This window comes from Propithecus coquereli, unplaced genomic scaffold (assembly GCF_000956105.1).
Source record: "Propithecus coquereli isolate 6110/MARCELLA unplaced genomic scaffold, Pcoq_1.0 Scaffold10, whole genome shotgun sequence".
NCBI classification, from domain to species: domain Eukaryota; kingdom Metazoa; phylum Chordata; class Mammalia; order Primates; family Indriidae; genus Propithecus; species Propithecus coquereli.
Window position 1 is genome coordinate 21312974 of NW_012133858.1, and position 19539 is coordinate 21332512.

Below are 19539 nucleotides of genomic sequence, written 5' to 3' on the forward strand. Positions count from 1 at the left end.
CTGTGCCAAGGAAGTGGTGTTGTCACAGGGACCTGCAGCTAAGCCAGGGGCACAGTAACATGACAAGTTAGTTACCAGGTGGGAAAACATGTGTGAACTTTTTACTACTCTGGAAACTGGAAGAGATGTAGAGGGAGAGCTGGGGTCCCACAACCATGTAAGGGGGCATAAAGACCTATAATCTTAATAAGATTTTACTTATACTCCAAGATTGATGGAGTTTGAGTTCATGTGGGATATATTTAAATTGTCCTAAAGTCTGTCTCCACGGAGTTTTACCCTTTGACCATTTTTTTGTGCCCAGCATCACTGGATTAAAAAAAAAAAAAGGTCCAAAATATGACCCGTGTAAGGATGACGACTCCGTCTCATTTATTTCTGGATTCACAATTCCTGCTATAATGCCTGTGTTCAACAAATGTTGAACAGTCTCAAATGACATCAAATAACCTCAACTTGTTAGGAAAAATATTGCATAATTTGTATTTAAAAGTTAACAAGTAGCCATTCTTCATATTCAAAAGGATAACCTGTTTCTTAGTTTGGTTACATCTCTACTAATTGACTTTTGTTAGTAAAAATTATGAAAATAAGGCTAAGTCAATGATGTGTTAAAGCTAATGAGAATGTATACATAAAAGAAAGGCCACACAACAGTAAAGAATGGAATAAGAAAATCTCTGCTTTAGAATTGAAAGCAATAAAGGGGCCTGTCCCAAATGTAAAGGCTTCTCTACTCATACTAGACAAATCACTGTTATCACTCTAACTTTATTAATTATCATTCTCTGAGACCAAAGAAACACAAATGTTAACGATTAAAGAAAAACTTTGAGGTCATTTTATCAAATCCTTTCATTTTACAGAGTATCTAAAGGTCCTTACAGCTTTAAACTTTAGGGCTCTAAAAATTTATGGCTCTGTAAATTAAAAGATTGAGTTTTATAAAGATTTTGTAGCATTTACATGAAAGGAACTACTTAAATAAAAAGATTGCTAAAAGCTGCTGAGATTCATATCTGAACAAAATCTTTCAGGTCTCAAAATAAAGTTATTTCTATAATGTCATGTAGCAATCAAATTATAAGATCAAAAGGTATGAACATTTTAAGATTTTAGTAGACATTGTCAAAGATGCTCCAAAAAGGTTGTAACAATTTACACAGCTAAAGGCAAGCTCTTACCTTATCTGACCCGGCCTGTACATGGGAGGAAATAAAAGAACATGACATTAAGTTAATAGCTGGCAGCGAAAACCAAAAGAATAAAAAAGTTGTAAACATAAATAACTCTCTTCCTATGTCTTCATTCTCACCGCAAGGGAAATCCATGTGTGCAGCAAAGATGACCAATGCCCCCAAACTGCTTTCTGGAAAAGCAAGAGAAGGCCATAGGAAATGCTGAAATTCAGATTTACCAAAAGCAACCATTTGGAGTAAGATTTTAAAGATAAACCCAAAACATGACCATTTTACTATCTGTTCTATGAAAATATATATGTGCACAAAATACATGAATAAGGAAGGTCATTGAAGCATAGTGTATAATTTCAAAAAAAATTACAAGTTTTTACTAGGAGACTTATTAAATACATTCTTGGTAATGCTCTGTAGCCATCGAAAGTATAGTAGTGTCAGGGGAAGAAGTTTCTGATAGATTGTTAAGAAAAGCAAATGACAGAACAATTTGAAGAATATGACCCATTTGCTTACAAACACAATTGTGTGAATGTGTTTGTGTGTGTGCACACACATGGTTACAAAGGAAAGGCCTAGAGTGACACACGAAATCACTATCAATGGTGACCTTTAAAGAGAGAAGCAGAAATGAAGTGTCATTGAAGGGCTTTTGCATTTTAACTTTTTACACTTATATAAACTTTTGTGTATAAGTTACTTGTATGAATACTTTATATGTATTACTTATTTATAAGTATGTATTGCTTCCGTAATTCTTTCATAAAGTGTCGTTATATGAATTGCCAAGACCCTTCCTATCCAGGAGGAAAGAAGTCGTGTGTACCAAGGAAGATCTTGTTTGGCCTGGGATCATGGACCAAAGATTTGCACAAGTACCGTCAAGTCAGCACCAAAGTGCTTGGTGATTAAAATGTGCTTCTGAGCTGCCATTGATCATATAATCTAGCTCTCAATGGGATTCAAATATGCCACAGCTTGACTCAATTCCATTTTATAGGATATAATTTCACCCCAAGCCAGAAATTTAGGCCCCTCTAGATAAAGGATTATTAGGCATCTGCGTCTGAGAGTTTGTGTTCTGAAGCAGATGCTGCACTAGAATTAGTAGGAGATGAGGAAATATTTTTTAAAGCATATATTGATTTCAAATGACAGAATACCTTCCCCCTAGAAGAGAACAATATAAACTGTAGCACTATACACAGTGGAAATTCTCTCTCTTCAAAATGTTCATTCAGAAAACTCTCTCAGGCTGAAAGCTTCACCAAGGCTCACCGAAGCCTGTGCGTCCCCATGTCTTCTGGAATGTGACAGCTGTTCACAGCTCCAAATGCAGAAAGAGCGGTGGTCATCTAAAGCTAAGGAACTTGACATACCACAACAAGCAGATGGTATAGTGTGTCAGGAAAGGCAATACGAATCCACTTAGCCCTGACTCTCAATTTGGAAATCAAAAGGCTCTAAATAGACAGGTTGTTAAAAAATATATAACTTACTTGCCTCCAAAAACTGACGAGACCTGAATCCAGTGAGAAAACTTGATCTGAACTGATGTGAAGCTATTTATAGTCTTTATTTATTTCATATATTGCCAATATTCAGGATGTTTAAAAAGATCAATATGTTCGTAGTATGAAATATTAGTTATCTGTATTCTCTGAGTATATATTAATTCAGAATATTCACTATTATATCTTTCTAAAGTCAAAACACCATATATTTTAAAACACATTTGTCCCTAAAAATTTCAAATAAAGAATGAGGGCCTGTATATGCTATGATCAATGAAGATTTCTTTTTTTTATTTCAGCATATTACCAGGGTACAAATGTTTAGGTTACATATACTGTCTTTGTCCTGCCCAAGTCAGAGCTACAATTGTGTCCATCCATCCCCCAAACGGTGCACATCACACCCATTAGATGGGAATATACCCATCTTTTCCTTCCCCCTCCCACCTGCCCAACACCGGATGAATGTTATTACTATATGTACACATAAGTGTTGATCAATTAATACCAATTTAATGGTGAGTACATGTGCTGGTTGTTTTTCCATTCTTATGATATTTCACTTAGTAGAATGGGCTCCAGTTCTACACAGGATAATATAAGAGGTGCTAGATCACCACTGTTTTTTGTGGCTGAGTAGAACTCCATGGTATACATACACCACATTTTATTAATCCACTCATGTATTGATGGCACTTCGGTTGTTTCCACATCTTTGCAATTATGAATCATACTGCTATAAACATTCTAGTGCAGATGTCTTTTTTATAGAATGTCTTTTTTTCCTTTGGGTAGATGCCCAGTAATGGGATTGCTGGATCAAATGGTAGTTCTACTTTCAGCTCTTTGTGGTATCTTCATATTGCTTTCCACAGAGGTTGTACTAGTTTGCAGTCCCAACAGCAGTGTACGAGTGTTCCTCTCTCTCCGCATCCATGCAGACATTTATTGTTTTGGGACTTTTTGATAAAAGTCATCCTCACTGGAGTTAAGTGATATCTCTTTGTGGTTTTGATTTGCTTTCGATCAATGAAGGTTTGAAAGAAATGCCCACCAAGTTCTCCCAATAATCAGGAGCAATGCGGATCTTGAGTGTACATGCACACACACATGAATACATGTAGTCAGGGAACCTTGCTAAAGGCTAATAAGTAACAGTCTCATTACCTAGAGAAATAAAGTGAACTATTAAGAATAAAGAGAAGCAAGTGAAACTATGCCCATGTCAAAACCAGTAGTAAATAGGAAATGTCTTTTTACTGCTTGAGAGAAATTGCCCTATATACTTGCTTTATGAAAAAAATACACTGAGGCTGGGCGCGATGGCTCACGCCTGCAATCCTAGCACTCTGGGAGGCCAAGGCGGGCTGATTGTTTGAGCTCAGGAGTTCGAAACCAGCCTGAGCAAGAGCGAGACCCCGTCTCTACTAAAAATAGAAAGAAATTAATTGGACAACTAAAAATATATAGAAAAAATTAGCTGGGCATGGTGGCGCATGCCTGTAGTCCCAGCTACTCGGGAGGCTGAGGCAGGAGGATCGCTTGAGCCCAGGAGTTTGAGGTTGCTGTGAGCTAGGCTGACGCCACGGCACTCTAGCCCGGGCAAAAGAGTGAGATTCTGTCTCAAAAAAAAAAAAAAAAAAAAAAAAATACACTGAGAAGAACGTTCTATTCATTGTATAGGAAATAAATATGACCTTCTCAAAGGATACCTTTCCTAATCCTTCTAAATAAACATGATCTTACATTTTTCCTTGAGAAAAATGAAGGCCACTTTAGTCCATTCTGTAGGTACACAATTGAGCCAAGCTATAAAAACGGCCCTGAAAAAACAGGAAAGACCTGCTCTGTAGATTTAATTCCATGGTCCCGTTGATTTCAGCCTAGGAAGGGCCTATAGAGAACATTAGCTTCATCTAGTTTTTGAAATAATTTATAAAATTACCTTGCTTTTATAAAATCTTTAGTTTCACTTTGAGTTAAGTAAAGATTTCTTAAATATGATGCCCAAAGCATGATTCACAAAAGAAAAAATTGACAAATTTATATTTAATCAAAATTAAATACTTTTGTTCTTCAAATTCATCACTGAGTAAATGAAAAGAAAAGCCACAGATGGGGAGAAAATATTTATAAATTATGCTTGTGAATGTGTGTGTGTATATATAGATATATATGTTTATATGTATATATACATACGGTTTGTATTCAGAATATATAAAGAACTCTTACAGTAGTAAAACACAAATGGCCCAGTAAAAAATGGAAACAAGATTTGAATAAGCATTTTACCATAGAATGTATATGAATGGTTAATAAGCATATGAAAATATACCAATATCAATAATTATTAGGAAAATACATATAAAATGACAATGTGATACCACCATACAATCATTAGAATACCTATAATAAAAAAGACTGACAAGACCATGTGTTGGTAAGGATGTGGAGAAACTAGAACTCATATACATACATTGCTGGTAGGAATATAAAATGAAACAACCACTTTAGAAGACAGTTCTTTTAAAAAGTTAAACATATATTTATCATAAGAGCCAGTAATTCCACTCCTAGGTATCTGCCTGAGAGATATAAAAATACATGTCCATACAAAAACTCGTATATAAATGTTCACAGTATTATTATTCATAATAGGGAAAAACTGAAAATAGCTCTAAACTGGAAACGATCCAAATAAATAAACAAAATGTGGTATTTGTAAGTAATGGAACACAACTCAGCAATAACTGATACAACCAACAACTTGATTGAACCCAAAGAAACCTTTTGCTAAGTAAAAGAAGCTAGACACAATATATAGTCTTACATATTGTGATTCTATTTATATGAAATTTCTAGATATGACAAAAATATGAGACAAATTATATTTGTGGTTGCCTAGATCTGGGGTAGGAGTGGGATTTGACTGCAAATAGGTACAAGGGAACTTTTGGGGGTGATAGAAATGCTCTAAAACTGGGTTGTGATGATAGTTGCACAAGTGTATAAATATAAACTTGGAAATCATCAAACTTCAAAAAAAATCACTCTTTTTGTTCACATTTAACGCGATCTGTTTTAGGAGACACATAGGTCCAGAAGAATATGTTTTAGGATGCATGGGTTGGAACGACCTAAGATGAAAAAAAGTTGAGTGTCTGCAACTGAGTTAGTACATAAATGCCATCCTATGTTCGCTACAGCATTGTTTGCCATAGGAAAACTAGAAATAATCTAATGTTCATCAACAAGGCAATGGTTAAACAAGGTGAAACTCATCCGTATTATAAAAGTTCATACAAAAGCAGCTATAAAAAGGTAGGAAAATATCTCCAAATAAAAAAAAGCAAAGTCATAGGACAATAATGAACCATATAATTTAAATCTCACATATACACTACACTACAAAAGGCTTACCTCTAGGGAAAATTGAGACAATGAGAATAAAAGGGGACATTTATATTTTAATATGTTCTTCTCTACAGTTTAAATTTTTTCACAACAAGTATGTACTACTTTTGCAGGTTAAACACAATGTTTAAGCGTTCTTCCTAGCACTTGACTAAATATTACTTCTTAGCAATCCCTGCTGCTGGGGAAGTTGCTTTCCTTAAAAGGAGACTACAGAAAATTACTTTGAAGCATGCTAAAAGAATAGATATAATAGAATTCTCTACCAGCTAGAAGTTTGATGTCCTGGTAGCTTAATAGTAATGATAATAACAACAACATCTTTTACGTGCATAGTTTTCTACTATGACAAGCCTATGAGGTAAGGTTGCCACCCCTATTTTGGAGGGAATTCTAAAGCTGGAGAGGTCAAGTCACCTGCCCATGGCCACCCAGGTAGGCAGAGTGGGAGCGAGCCCTATAATTTTAAATGCGGTATTTTTATTCAGCTGCCCGCCTCATTAAGGATGATGATAAACATAATGGTCTCCCTGAGGCACTACAGGATCCTGAAGGTCTTATGAATCATCAAAGAAAGATTTAATTATATTTAGTGCAGTTTGGATTTTACCCATACTTTATTGTGTTATAATCCCTGGAAAAGTGTTCAGCAGCGTATAGCGTACACCGTCACCCTTGTTAAGAATATTTGATCAACCAGAACGCCTCTGGCCAAGCTAAAACATGGAGAACTTACTCTAAGTTGATCCCTTTCATGATTTAAGAGTCTTTACTTCCCTCTGAAAGAGAAGATACCTTGTCTGTCCTGCCTCCCCTCCACCCTCGCCTCACAAAGCCTCAGATTCTTTTGTCCCCAAAGACCAGGTGAGGCCCAGCCTTCTCACAGTCTGAGGGCAGAAGGGTCAGGAGGGAGTTACCTGAGCCACACTTGCAGAGGCCTGAGGGTTCTATGGCCTCCTGGCTCCCCTCCTCCTGGTGGGGTGCCAGTGACAATCTCCTGGTCACCATACCCTCATTCTGGCATGCATATTCCCACAGCCTGTGAATGGGAGCACTCACAATGCAAGGAACACGAGTAAACCAAAGCAAGATTGAGCTCAGGCTGAAGGCCTGCAGCCACGTTGCTTTGAGGAAGAGCAATTGGGAGCCTTTAACCTTGGGAGTGGGCTTTCTCATGACCCACCAGACTATCCCAGCAAGAGGGATGCAATTTTGGGGTGAATCTGCCTAGTGACACAAGTAAAAGCAGATCTGAGTTTTAAATGTGGAGACAAGAGATACCTCTAAGACTGGGAATCGAGCAGTCCTTGCTGGGAATAAAGAGGCAGAATTGTGCATAGTGAGAGCCAATTTTGGAACCAGGCAGATGTGGGCTCAAAAGTTAGCATGAATTCTTATTAGTTGTGTGATTCGGAATAAGTTACTTAATCTCTATGATTCACCTTCCTTGTCTATAAAATCAAGGTAAGATTAATACTTGATAGTGTGATTTTAAAATAACCTATATAAAGTACGTAGTACCATTCCTGGCACATGGTAGATGCTTACTAAAAGATAGATAATGTTTCTGTCAAGCTTTCATCCTGGTTCTGCCACAAAAATGAGGAAACAAAACAGATGATTCCTCAAGACCCTTCTAGGTCTAAAATTTTATGATTCTATTATTGAAATTTTCAAGCCAGTAACATAACTTGGTTTACCATGGCAAGCCCATGGGGCTCCATTGGCTAGGAATTCATTCAGGGACTTATCCTGGTGCTCATTCCCAGGTCTCCAAGCCACCACTATTTCTGCTGTCCAAGAAGTACTAAAACAGATCCCAGATTGCCATGTTAGTAAATGACCCAGGTGCCCACCGCTGAAGTGAAAGAGAAGCACAATTTCTACCCTTATATTATTTCTTCTTAAAGATTTTTTAAAAAACAACTCTGTTGGTAAAAATAACATATGCTCTTTGTGGATTGGGAAGTGCAGGAAAACAAAGAAGACTATCAGCTATAATCTCATAATGCAGCTGTGAATACTTCAGTTTACTGACTTGAGATCTGTTATCTATACGTATTCCTCTTTATGTGAGTGAAACTCATTACTGCCTGTTAAACTGCCTGTTCACTTTAACTGCAACCAATCCCCCAGACCAATGGCTTTTTACAGAACCTGAAGCTTGTGGTTCTAGACCCCATGCAATTGCAGACAAAACCACATTTTACGCAGCGCATCTTCTAAAAGCTCTGAGGGGCAAAGAGTTCCAGACAAACCAGTAGTCACCCCTGTTAAACTCTTTTAACCTCACGATCTTCATAGAGTTCAAGGTTACTGGGACACAGTTTTCCCACTGGCTCTTGATGACATCCCAGGAGGAGGGAATAGGGGAGAGAAGGGCTTAATTCCTCTCTGACCCCTGGTTCTGTATCTGACCATCAGGCAATGGATGTATTAATAAAAGCTTGAAAATGTGAAGTGGGATGTAAACTGGGGGTGGGAGATACGTCCACGGAGCAGCCAGAGTAGAAAAGCAAAGATCCTCCCAATAGGTGCAGTTCATGAGCTGGCCCACCTGAAATGGGGCAGGGCCAGGAGGTGACAGGCCACACTTACCTCTGACAGCCTGGACCTCAGAGGGAGGCACCCTCTCAGGCTGGGTGAATCAGAGCAGATCTTCCAGGAAAATGCAGCCATGAGGTTTCTGTGGATTGTATTAAAAAAAATAAAAAGAGTAGGAAATTAATTCAAATAACCTGAAGTTTAAAATTGGCAGTATCTTTGATAAACCAGTTGCCCAGAAACCCCAGAAGCCCTGTGGGGGCCGGTCTGTAGTGGACAGTGGTAAAGTTGGGAAGTGGTAGTGGTATTTTTGTTGTAAAAACAATAATACCATAGAATCATTTAACCTTTCAAATATGATGTCTTGGACCAAGCATGAAACCAAAACCCAAAAATATTCACTTAACAATATCTCTGATATTTGGTTGCTGAAACTTACCCAATTCAGAAGCATAGTCAAGAAGAGGGTGCTGTTGGAGGTCAGAGGTTTGCAACACAGGGTAGACTTGTGTTCACCTGCTACTTCAAGGGCACTGAAATGTTGGTGAAGAATCAGTGAGTTGATGTTGCACTGAGAGCCAGCAAGGATAATTCAGGGGGAAAATAGACTTGCAGACTTCTAGTGCAGGGCATCATGGCCACGCCTGCAGGCTGCCTGGAACAGAGTATCTTTCTCAAGCCATATTCTTGCTTCTCACCTTTCACTTGGTGCTCGCTATACTTGGCCAGCAGGCAAAGACAGCATTGGGAGAAAATTATTTTTATTTCATAGCAAACTCTTCTCTCCTGGGTTAAGCAGAATCATAGAATTAGCCTGCCTAGAATATTAATTATTCAATGTATATTATATTGATGCTCATTTTCTAGAAGGACCAGTGTAGGGATGAGTACCTACCTGAAAATTTTCTTACTCTTGTCATAATTTTGCATCTTCCATTTTACAGCAACCCTGTCTACTAAAATAGAACCAAGGTAAAGGTCCTTATCGCAGGTAGTAGACTGTGCATACACGTGAGTTATACAAACGGCCACACTGACAAAATTAATTTACTAACTGGTATCTTGCTACCTTAGAAAGTTCATTCCCTCCAAGGATATAACTTCACACTAGATACAACTCTTATTCCAAATCCAAAGACCTGCCTTTCAGCTTCAATCTTTAATTTGTTGCTGATGGCCTTTTGATTTTCTCTCTTCTGCAAGGCCCAGTGATGATCCTCCTCAGGGTGACCATCTTGGAGGAACATGGTAATGACGTAAGTGTGATGGGAATGGGGGTTTCTGTATTAGTCTCTCCAGGTAGTCAGGGCCCCTCATAACAACTTCTAGAAAGCTGGAGAAGACACTGAAAAACCCAAAGTAAGCACAGTGGTTATAACAGGTGGCATACCAAAGTTACCTAGTGGTCTTGACAGAATCAAGCTCTCAGGAAGTTTTCTTGTCCCCAGTGTTTCTCCCTCCAACACCTAAATCCCGCCTCTCTTTTAAAGCTCCTCAATTAAGGCTCCTTTAACCCTCTTCCAACCACCTTCCCAGAAATCCCTCCTTCCTCTGAATTACTAGTGCTCGTACTGTTGGTAATATTTAAAAATGCCACTGCCCTGTATTGTTGGTCATTATGTCCCATCCTTTTGCATGAATTAGACCCTCTTTAGAACCTTTTCTTTAGATTCTGAAAAATCTTCGCAGCACTCAGAGCAGTGCCTGATCACGTGATCAGAGAAAGACCTCAGAGCCCTGTGAGGGGCACTGACCTACTCCTGACCTCCAGCAGGGCCTGCTGTAGCCGTTCTTGCCCCTGCCTGCATTTCCTTATCATCTGCCTCCTAGTCTCCAACGCTAACACCACTCTCCATCCAACAGGCAAACACATTTTTCCTTCCAGTACCCAGCTCTCAAATGGCTGGGGCCCCAAATGATATTTGTTTTTTCAGCTTTACCTCATAATCTTCTCATTCACAAGACACGCAGGCCTCTCTGAGGGCCTCTCAGGGGCCAGGTGAGTTAAAGTGCCTGCCATTGGAAATACTACATCTTTCTAGAGCACAATTCCTGCTGCTCGGTCTAGTCTACAGTGCCAAACTCCTTACTTTGGGTGACTTTTCTCTAAGGAATTTGACTTTCATCAGCCGTGTCCCGGCCCAGTCCGCCAGTTACAACCATCAAGGTTAGAATCCCAATGGCCAAGAGCGTTCACATTCTTTCCCATGGTGCTCCTGGGCACTGGGCCAATCACATGGTCAGTTGCCAGCTTAGTCACCTGAGAATTCTAGGGCAGATATATGGAGTTGTATGAGGCTTTTTCCACCTAGAGCCCAGGGAGGACATTTTGTAGGGTACGTCTAACTCCTCAAACCAATGAATTAGAATCTTGGTGATGACATAATCCAAAACTTCTGTCCAAGAAATGAAAAATTCTTGGGAAGTTAGGATAGATAGCTTTTCATTGGAGGGGGTGGTGCTCCAAAGTCATGTTGTATAAGGCAACACTTGGCTGAATGCATTTTTAAGAAAAAGGTTTGCCCCTTTTTAAAAATTTGGGCTAATACGAGAGAGCTTTGTTGAAAAAACTATATTGGGAGATTCCTATTAGCATTTGTGTTGCTTGTTAATGTCTGTCTTTGGAAGACAGTGTCACTTCTAACAAGTTGTGGGCATATCTGGTCATCTGCCCCTCACAGATTGCCTTGAACAACTTCGTTCCCCCTGCTGCCCCACCCGCCGGTGATGAGCTGAAACTTCTAACATTAATCAGTCTCCCATATGTTATTGCTGAATAATTCCTTCTTAGTGGCTTCATAGTAATAATATTTTTTAAGAGAATCTATTGTTCTGTTTGGCTCTTTTGAGATTCCTAGTATCTCATTACGTCAGGGGAGTCTTTGTTTCCTCAAGGTAAAAAAACAAAAAACAGAAACCCACACATTACTGGCCTTTTTATTTAGCTGTCACAATACCAGCAGTGGGAGAGTCACTGTGCAGAGGAAACAATGGTCACATGGATCACTTCACATTAAAATATGGTACCTAATTATTGTTTTTAGGGGCAGTTAATGAGTGGTACTTGTAGGTGATTAAACACATTTGAGTTTGGAAGACCAGTGGAGTGAGAAGCAAGCCACTCTGCTTACAACAGTGTGTGGAGAGAGTCTGAGGAGTGCATCTGCCTCCAGAGTCCCAGCCCACCCCACCCACAGCGCCGTCTCCTAGGGTCTAACAATGGCTGGAGATGCCTGAGAAGCCACCCAGCCAACAGAGCCCATTCACAAAGGATGTCCTGGGTTTCCCGTGTATCATCATGGATTCAGTTTAGCAGCCAGTGGGAACAAAAAGAACTTGAGTATGTTTACAGTTGATGATGCTAAATAAAAAGGCCCTGAAATTATCAAAGTTTATAAGCCCCTACCCTAGATCATGTTTCATACCAGATACTGAGGACAAAGATGACAACCTTCCTCAGCCCTCAGGAAACTTCACCTTGCAGCAAAGATAGACCCTTATACACTTAACCAAAAAGCAAAATGGAGTGTTAAAACATAAGTGTGAACAAAATATTATAGGAGCACAAAGATGGGAATGACTAATTCTGCCCAGTTTGGGAGACACTGAAGGGAAAATACTCCATAGAGCAAGGGGCGTTTGAGCTGGAGCCTTAAAGCAGGAGGAGGAGTCTAGCAGACAGAGAGGAGACTGGAGTCTCAGGCAGAGGAAACGTAAACAATGCCCCTCCTACCGATATGCGCCTTGCCCTTCGACCTGTCCACTCACTGGGCTACACAGCTTTAATGGCTCCATGACTTTGGGCAGCTTACTTAATATCTTTAAGTCCCATTTCTTCCTTGGTAAAGGGGAAATAATATTATCCTATCAGACTTTATTAAGGATTAAAAAAAATGTTTCCCGTAGAGCACTTAGTCTAGTGCTAGCCCACAGTAAAGTAGTGTTAATTCATTGCCATTATTATGGCTGTTATTATTAATCTTTCACTTTTTGTTTTTCCCCTTCCATATCTTTATTCCTACTTTTTCCCTTTCTGAGTTGCCTTTCGTCTTCCTCCTCTTCTTCCTCCTCATAATCTAAACCTAAACTATTCAAATTACAGCTTCTTTCTGAAAGCCCTACAGTGCAATCCTAACCTACAGCAAACATTCTCTCCTCTGAACCCTTTCTGTACTTATAGAAATTCAATTTTTACACCGATAATTGCAAGATACCCTAGTGGCTAAATGATCCAGCTCTGGTGTCAGGCTACTTGAACGTAAGTCCTAGCTCTGCTACTCACTAGTTAATAGGCAAGTTTCTCTATCCAGAGTTGGTGTCTCATCACATCAGGCTGTCCTAGAGAGGCCACCAGAGTCAGAACTGCCTCCCCCACTGCAGGGATCACTGTGCATTGCAGCTGGGCTGTCAGAGTCCAGCTCCCTAACCCTGATGTGATTACCAGACATTCTAGAGGTCGGGCTGCCTAGGCATATCAGGGATAACTAGATACTCAGTGTCTGGAAATCCCCAGGCAAAAATGGTCATCAGTGTTTTTAAATCACATAATCAAAAGCCAATCACAAACTGAAGTGCCAACATAGCACAACGTCCTAAATTGAAAACTTTTATATTATGAAGTAGCCTCAATCAGCTTTACAGCAAAGGCCTGCAGCCTTTAATTACTTTAGAGGGCAAAGTCTTATGACCAAAGAAAGCAAAATTAGTTAAAAAGTGATTTTTTTTTTGAGACAGAGTCTCACTCTGTTGCCCAGGCTAGAGTGCCATGGTGTCAACCTAGCTCACAGCAACCTCAAACTCCTGGGCTCAAGCAATCCTTCTGCCTCAGCCTCCCAAGTAGCTGGGACTACACGCATGCGCTACCATGCCTGGCTAATTTTTTCTATATATTTTTAGTTGTCCAGCTACTTTCTTTCTATTTTTGGTAGAGACGTGGGTCTCCCTCTTGCTCAGGCTGGTCTCGAACTCCTGAGCTCAAACGATCCACCCACCTCGGCCTCCCGGAGTGCTAGGATTACAGGCGTGAGCCACCACACCTGGCCAAAAAGTGATTTTTGTCTGAAAAGGCATAGGCTCCAAATGGGAATCTGCCATATTCCCTACTAAGACATATGTGTTTACATCTTGCCTAAAGGCCCGTGCATATAATATGTATGTGGTATATTCTAGTAATTAATTTAACAACTTAAAAGATGAGTTTTATTGGAAAAGGATAGCAAAGTTGACATCATCAACTCAATAATTCTGCCTATTAGAAATTTTTGCCAAAAATATATTTATACCTGTGTGAGGAAAAACAGTTCAAAGTTTAACTGTAATACAAATAAAAAGAAATATATAAAAATAAAATAAAAAAATAAAAAGATAAAATAAAAAAAGAATAAATAAATTTAAAACAAAAAAAAAAGAAATATATATGACCTCAATGTCCATCAACAGAGGAATAAATAAATGAATTATGCTAACTCCACCTAAGGAATACTATACAGCCATTAAAAATGGAGAGAATCAAATATGCACTGACTTGAAAAAATCTCCAACATATATTTCAAAATAAAAAAAGCAAATTGCAAAAAAGTGGGCATATTATATTTCTATTTATGTTTATGTTTAAAGCCTCCAAATAATGTATATTTGTATGTAAATGTTGCAAAAGGGAATTCAAAAGATATACAGAAAACTTCTGACAGTAGCCACTTACCTCTAAAAGATGGGAGAGAGCATACATACTGTGTCAGTGTACATGGTAGGGGGAAAGGATGGTGATGCAAGTATAATAAGAAAAATTCTAAATATTAAGGTTATTAAGTTTGAAATGTCCGATTTCCTTAAATACCAAGTGTAAGAACTGATATCTCTGACATTTCACTCTGACATTTTTTGTTTTATTTTTATTGCGAAGGTACATCCTCAGTCTTTCAAATGCATGGTTTGGCTTGTGATTATCTTTCAAGTTTTTTTAGAGCAATTTTTGCAAAACCATGGATAAGTCAAAAATTTGTGTTATTTTAGAATATGAGCTCAGTCATGGAACCAATGCTGCACAGACAGCTTGAAATATCAATGAAGTGTTTGAGAAGGATGTGGCTAATGAACACACAGTATGTCGATGGTTTGAGAAGTTCCAGTCTGGTGATTTTAATCTTAAAAATGAGCCACATGGGTGACCTGAGACCAAGGTGGATAATGATGAGCTGAAAGCTGTAGTGAAAATGAATCCATCTCAACTTATGCGTGAATTGGCAGCAAGGTTTGGCATTACCATTCTGACAATATTGGACCATTTGAAACAGATCAGCAAAGTAAAGAAGCTGGAGAGCTTCTTTATGGTTGCCACACGAATTAAACGAATGTCAGAAGAGAAATCATCTTGAAGCTTGCCTTTCTTTGCTATCATGACATAAAGGCAAACCATTTCTTCACCATATTGTTATGTGTGATGAAAAATGGATTCTTTTTGACAATCGCAATCATTCAGCACAGTGGTTGGATAAAGGTGATGTACAGAAACACAGTCCAAAACCAAATATTCATCAAAAAAAGTTAATGGCGTCTGGTAGTCCAGCGCTGGTATTATCCACTACAGCTTCATGAAATCTGGTCAATCAATTACAGCGGATGTCTACTACAACCAGTTGGACAAAATGATGAGGATGCTTGCCATTAAACACAGGAGATTGGTCGGTAGAGACAGGCCAATCGTCTAGCAAGACAACGCTGGCCCACATGTCGCACAGACAATGCTGCTGAAACTACAGCAGCTGGACTTGGAAACTCTCTGTCACCCACGGTATTCACCAGACCTTGCACCAACTGACTAACACTTCTTCGAGGCTTTGGACCACTTCTTGCAAGGACAATATTCAATTCTCAACAAGCTGTGGAAAACGCCTTTTGCGATTTCATCGCCACTTGCTCTCTACGCTTCTTCACTGCTGGCATAAACAAGCTACCGTTAATGTGGCAAAATTGTGTCAGTGGTTTAGGGATATAGTTTGATGATTTGTACTGCTTCTTGTTTGAGATATAATGAGCTAAACTTTTGATTCGAAATGAGACAGTTCACATTTAATGACCTAATAATAAATATATAACAATGGTATATTTGTATATTACCTATATAATAAAAGACAAAAAGAAATTTTCAAAGGGGAAATGAACAATTTAACTCGTGTTAGAAGCAATTGTTTTAGAAATGATAAAGGCAAAAACATATTTGCAAAAAAATGACCATCAGATTAAAGAAATTGATTATTTCAAATCTCTTATTTGCCACTGTGTCTGTGTGTGCGCGCGTGTGTGTGTGTGTGTTGCAGTTTAAAGGCTGTTTTCCCCAGGTCCTTATGTTTACACTGCCACTTCACTCTTCCTTATCTAAGAATAAATTCCTTTGCTAATGTGTTTTTAAAAATCAGAAAGCTTCCTCACTTAAATGTCACCAATCAACTGGATCTATTTTGTTAACAAGTGTACTGAGCAAAATGTGAATTGGGTGGAATGGCAGGGCCAGGAAATGAAAAATTAGCATCATGTGGCAATTCAGAACATGACAATAGTCACTTAACAACAGATTTCCCTTTATCTTTCCCAAGGAGAGCCTTTTCGGATAGAAGTTGCCTAATTGTTTCAGGGCATCCAGGTGAAGCCGGGCTGTATTCACCTGCTCCCCCTCCCATTGTTACCTTGAATGCTTCCCTGCCCACACCTCCATGGTTCTACTCCCAGCAGCTTAGAGGGCTAGCCCTGGGGGCTGTTTTTTGTAGTCTGCATGCAGCATCATGCTTTGAGACCCTGAAGAGGCTTTGTGGTATCATAACTTTCAGACAGACAAGCAGCTAAAGTAAACAGCAGAGGAGAGAGGAACGTCAGGCCACACACCTACAAGATACTTACATTTCGACCATTAGCACATGTCAAAATGGTTTAAGATTGATTAAAACAAATAGTCTCATACCTTCAGAAGCCACACTCCCTATCCCTAAATGAGTTTCTTTTTCTTCTGTCACTTCCTCAAAAACACCAGTCATCAGATAGCAACAGTCTCAGAAATCTCAGAAATACAAGGGAAATGGTAAAGTTTCCAGACTAGGAATGTTGCAAGACATCAAAGAGAAAATATGCAGCCATAAAACAGTCAGCTGGTTAACAGAATACCTAGTGATAACGATTGGAGAACGTGTTTCAGATAGCAACTATCAAAAGGATATTTGAGTAGTTTCTTATGGAGACTAGTTTTAGAAAATATTTTTACCACTCGGATAAGTTCTAAACATCAATATATGATTTTGAGTCCAAAATTCAGGAAGAGGTTAGTTATATATGCGATGAAGGCCTATAGTCATGTCTCCATTGGAAGAGAAGGCCGGAAATTATCTAGATATATCAGGTTTTAAAATCCAAGTAAGGCAGTCTTGTTGATTAATGGACTTCTACTCATTTTAGAACTGCCTTTAAATCTGTGTCTTGGATTATATTTTTCAGTGAGAGTTTATTTGCTCAATTGTGTGCTGTCTGAAATTAAGAAGAACACAGAATAGACTGTATTTTACTTTCTATCTCTTTGGGATCTTTTCAGGGCAAAGAGAAATCAGATTAGGGAACAGTTTGGTATGTAGCTTCTTCTGCCCTCCTTTCACCTCCTTGAGCTGATTTGCTCTTCATTCGCTCATTCTTTGAGAAATGAAATGAGAACATGAGGTCTTTTCCTATAACAATGCTTGCACTAAACATCACTTGTAAATGTAAGGTCTGGAATGACACTGTGAACATGAATATGAGAACACCACGCTATCAGATTTCCATTTTGGTCTGTTTCTAGCTTGATTTGATTAAAGTCCACTCAGACTGTACCACCAGCACCTCGCTTTCTTATTCTTCCCACCACATTTTAATCCTTAATTTCCTCTACTGCTGGAATGCTTCATGCTGAATGATTAGATTAAACGAGCAGCATTTCAGGATGTACCTAAGTCAGCTTGGTGATCCAATTGATAAATGGCCTTTCCGCATTTATTCATATTAAATGTTGCCTCCTCTTTCTTTAGTTAATATAAGCTATTTTCAAAGAAAACAAATTTTTATAGCAGAGAGTCTCTTTTTCAGAGAGGGGGATGCTGAAAGAACAACCTTTATCCTCACCTGTTTTTTTCCACCTCAAAACAAACATTGCATTTATTCTTTGTCTCGAGCTTTCATGGACTTTTTACTTTCTCTCTTTTAGATTTGTGTAGGTTCACAACACCTGTCTCTCCAGCAAGCACATATCCCGTTTCTTTAGCTCACCAGAAGTAGACATATATATTATTTCCCTGAGGGTTAGAGAAAGCTATCAGAACTTGGCAACATATAAAGTAAATACCCACTAATTGCAATACATTCATTTAAATCAGGTCTTTATCCTCCTTAGGCATTGTAGTAGGTGGCTTCCTTTGAAGTCTAGTTGAATTTGTCCAAAAGTACCTTGCCTGAGGCAGACGGCTGTTTGGAACATTTGTTCTGAACCAATCCCCAAAGCAGTAAATCTTAGCGTTGGTAACGGCTCACATGCCACAAAGAGGAAATGTCCTGGGTAGGGCATGGATCCAGGCTTAGATCCCCCATTGTATGCAAAGAACAGAAAGAGAAAGGAAAGATAACTGCACAGCTCTCAGGGATATAATGCCATCATACAACTCTGATGATGTTATAACCACAAAGCCTGTACATTACTGAAATACATAACCAACAAACTGTCAGTGAATTAGTGATTTTTTTTCTTTTTTCTGCAGCATCTATCCATTCATGCATGTATGCATCTCTCATTTAAAAGTGATTTTGTTAGGTAGTGTTGTCATTTGTTTGCTTGTCTGCTTACTTTAAACACAAGTAGCTTATATCCCTCGTCATTTTAAACTTATCCTGAGAATTTTATCTTACCAATATAAGGATCATGCTCTATTGGCACCAAGATATCATACCTGTTATGGACTCTCATCGTCCTCACAAATTCACTGATAATCTGATGTAAACAATAACACTCTGAGATCTTCAGACACATTCAAGGGTTTGTTTAGGGAGCACTTCATACTTGTACCATGTATATAAAATGGCTTTTAAGTCTTTTTAGTCTGTTGCCAGGCTTTGCTTATATGATATTAGAAACAGCTCTGCAATAGGCAAAGGAGCTATCTAAGTTTGGAGCAAATGATTCCCTAGTTGATTGTCAGGGAGAAAGTCTTAAGTCATGGCCTATTTGAGTAAGGAGAGAATTCAAATCAGGCTGTAAAACATTTATACATTACGTGATTTAAAAACCATGTGAAATAACATCATGGGACACATTGGGTAATGACAGGTCATTGTCATGATGCTCCAATGATATCTCCATTTTTGGGTGATGGTAGGTGAAGCAGTATGAATAAGAGTTATAAACCTCTGGCCGGGTGCTATGGCTCACTCCTGTAATCCTAGCACTCTGGGAGGCCAAGGCCAGAGGATCACTTGAGCTCAGGAGTTTGAGGTCAGCCTGAGCAAGAGCAAGACCCTATCTCTACAAAAAATAGAAAATTAGCTGAGTGTTGTGGCATGTGCCTGTAGTGCCAGCTACTCAGGAGGCTGAGGTAGGAGGATTGCTTGAGCCCAGGAGTCTGAGGTTGCAGTGAGCTATGATGACAGCCACTGCACTCTAGTCCGGGTGATAGAGCAAGACTGTGTCAAAAAAGAAGAAAGAAAACCAAAAAAGAGTTATGAACCTCATCCCAGTATCAAGCTAAAGGAGTTAGCTATGATTCATCAAAATGGGAGAGTAAAGCAAGAAAGAAGGAACAAAGGAACCAGTAAGAAGGTGATTTTACTCAGTGAAAAGGAAGAAGTTCCCAGGATGATGGTGAAGG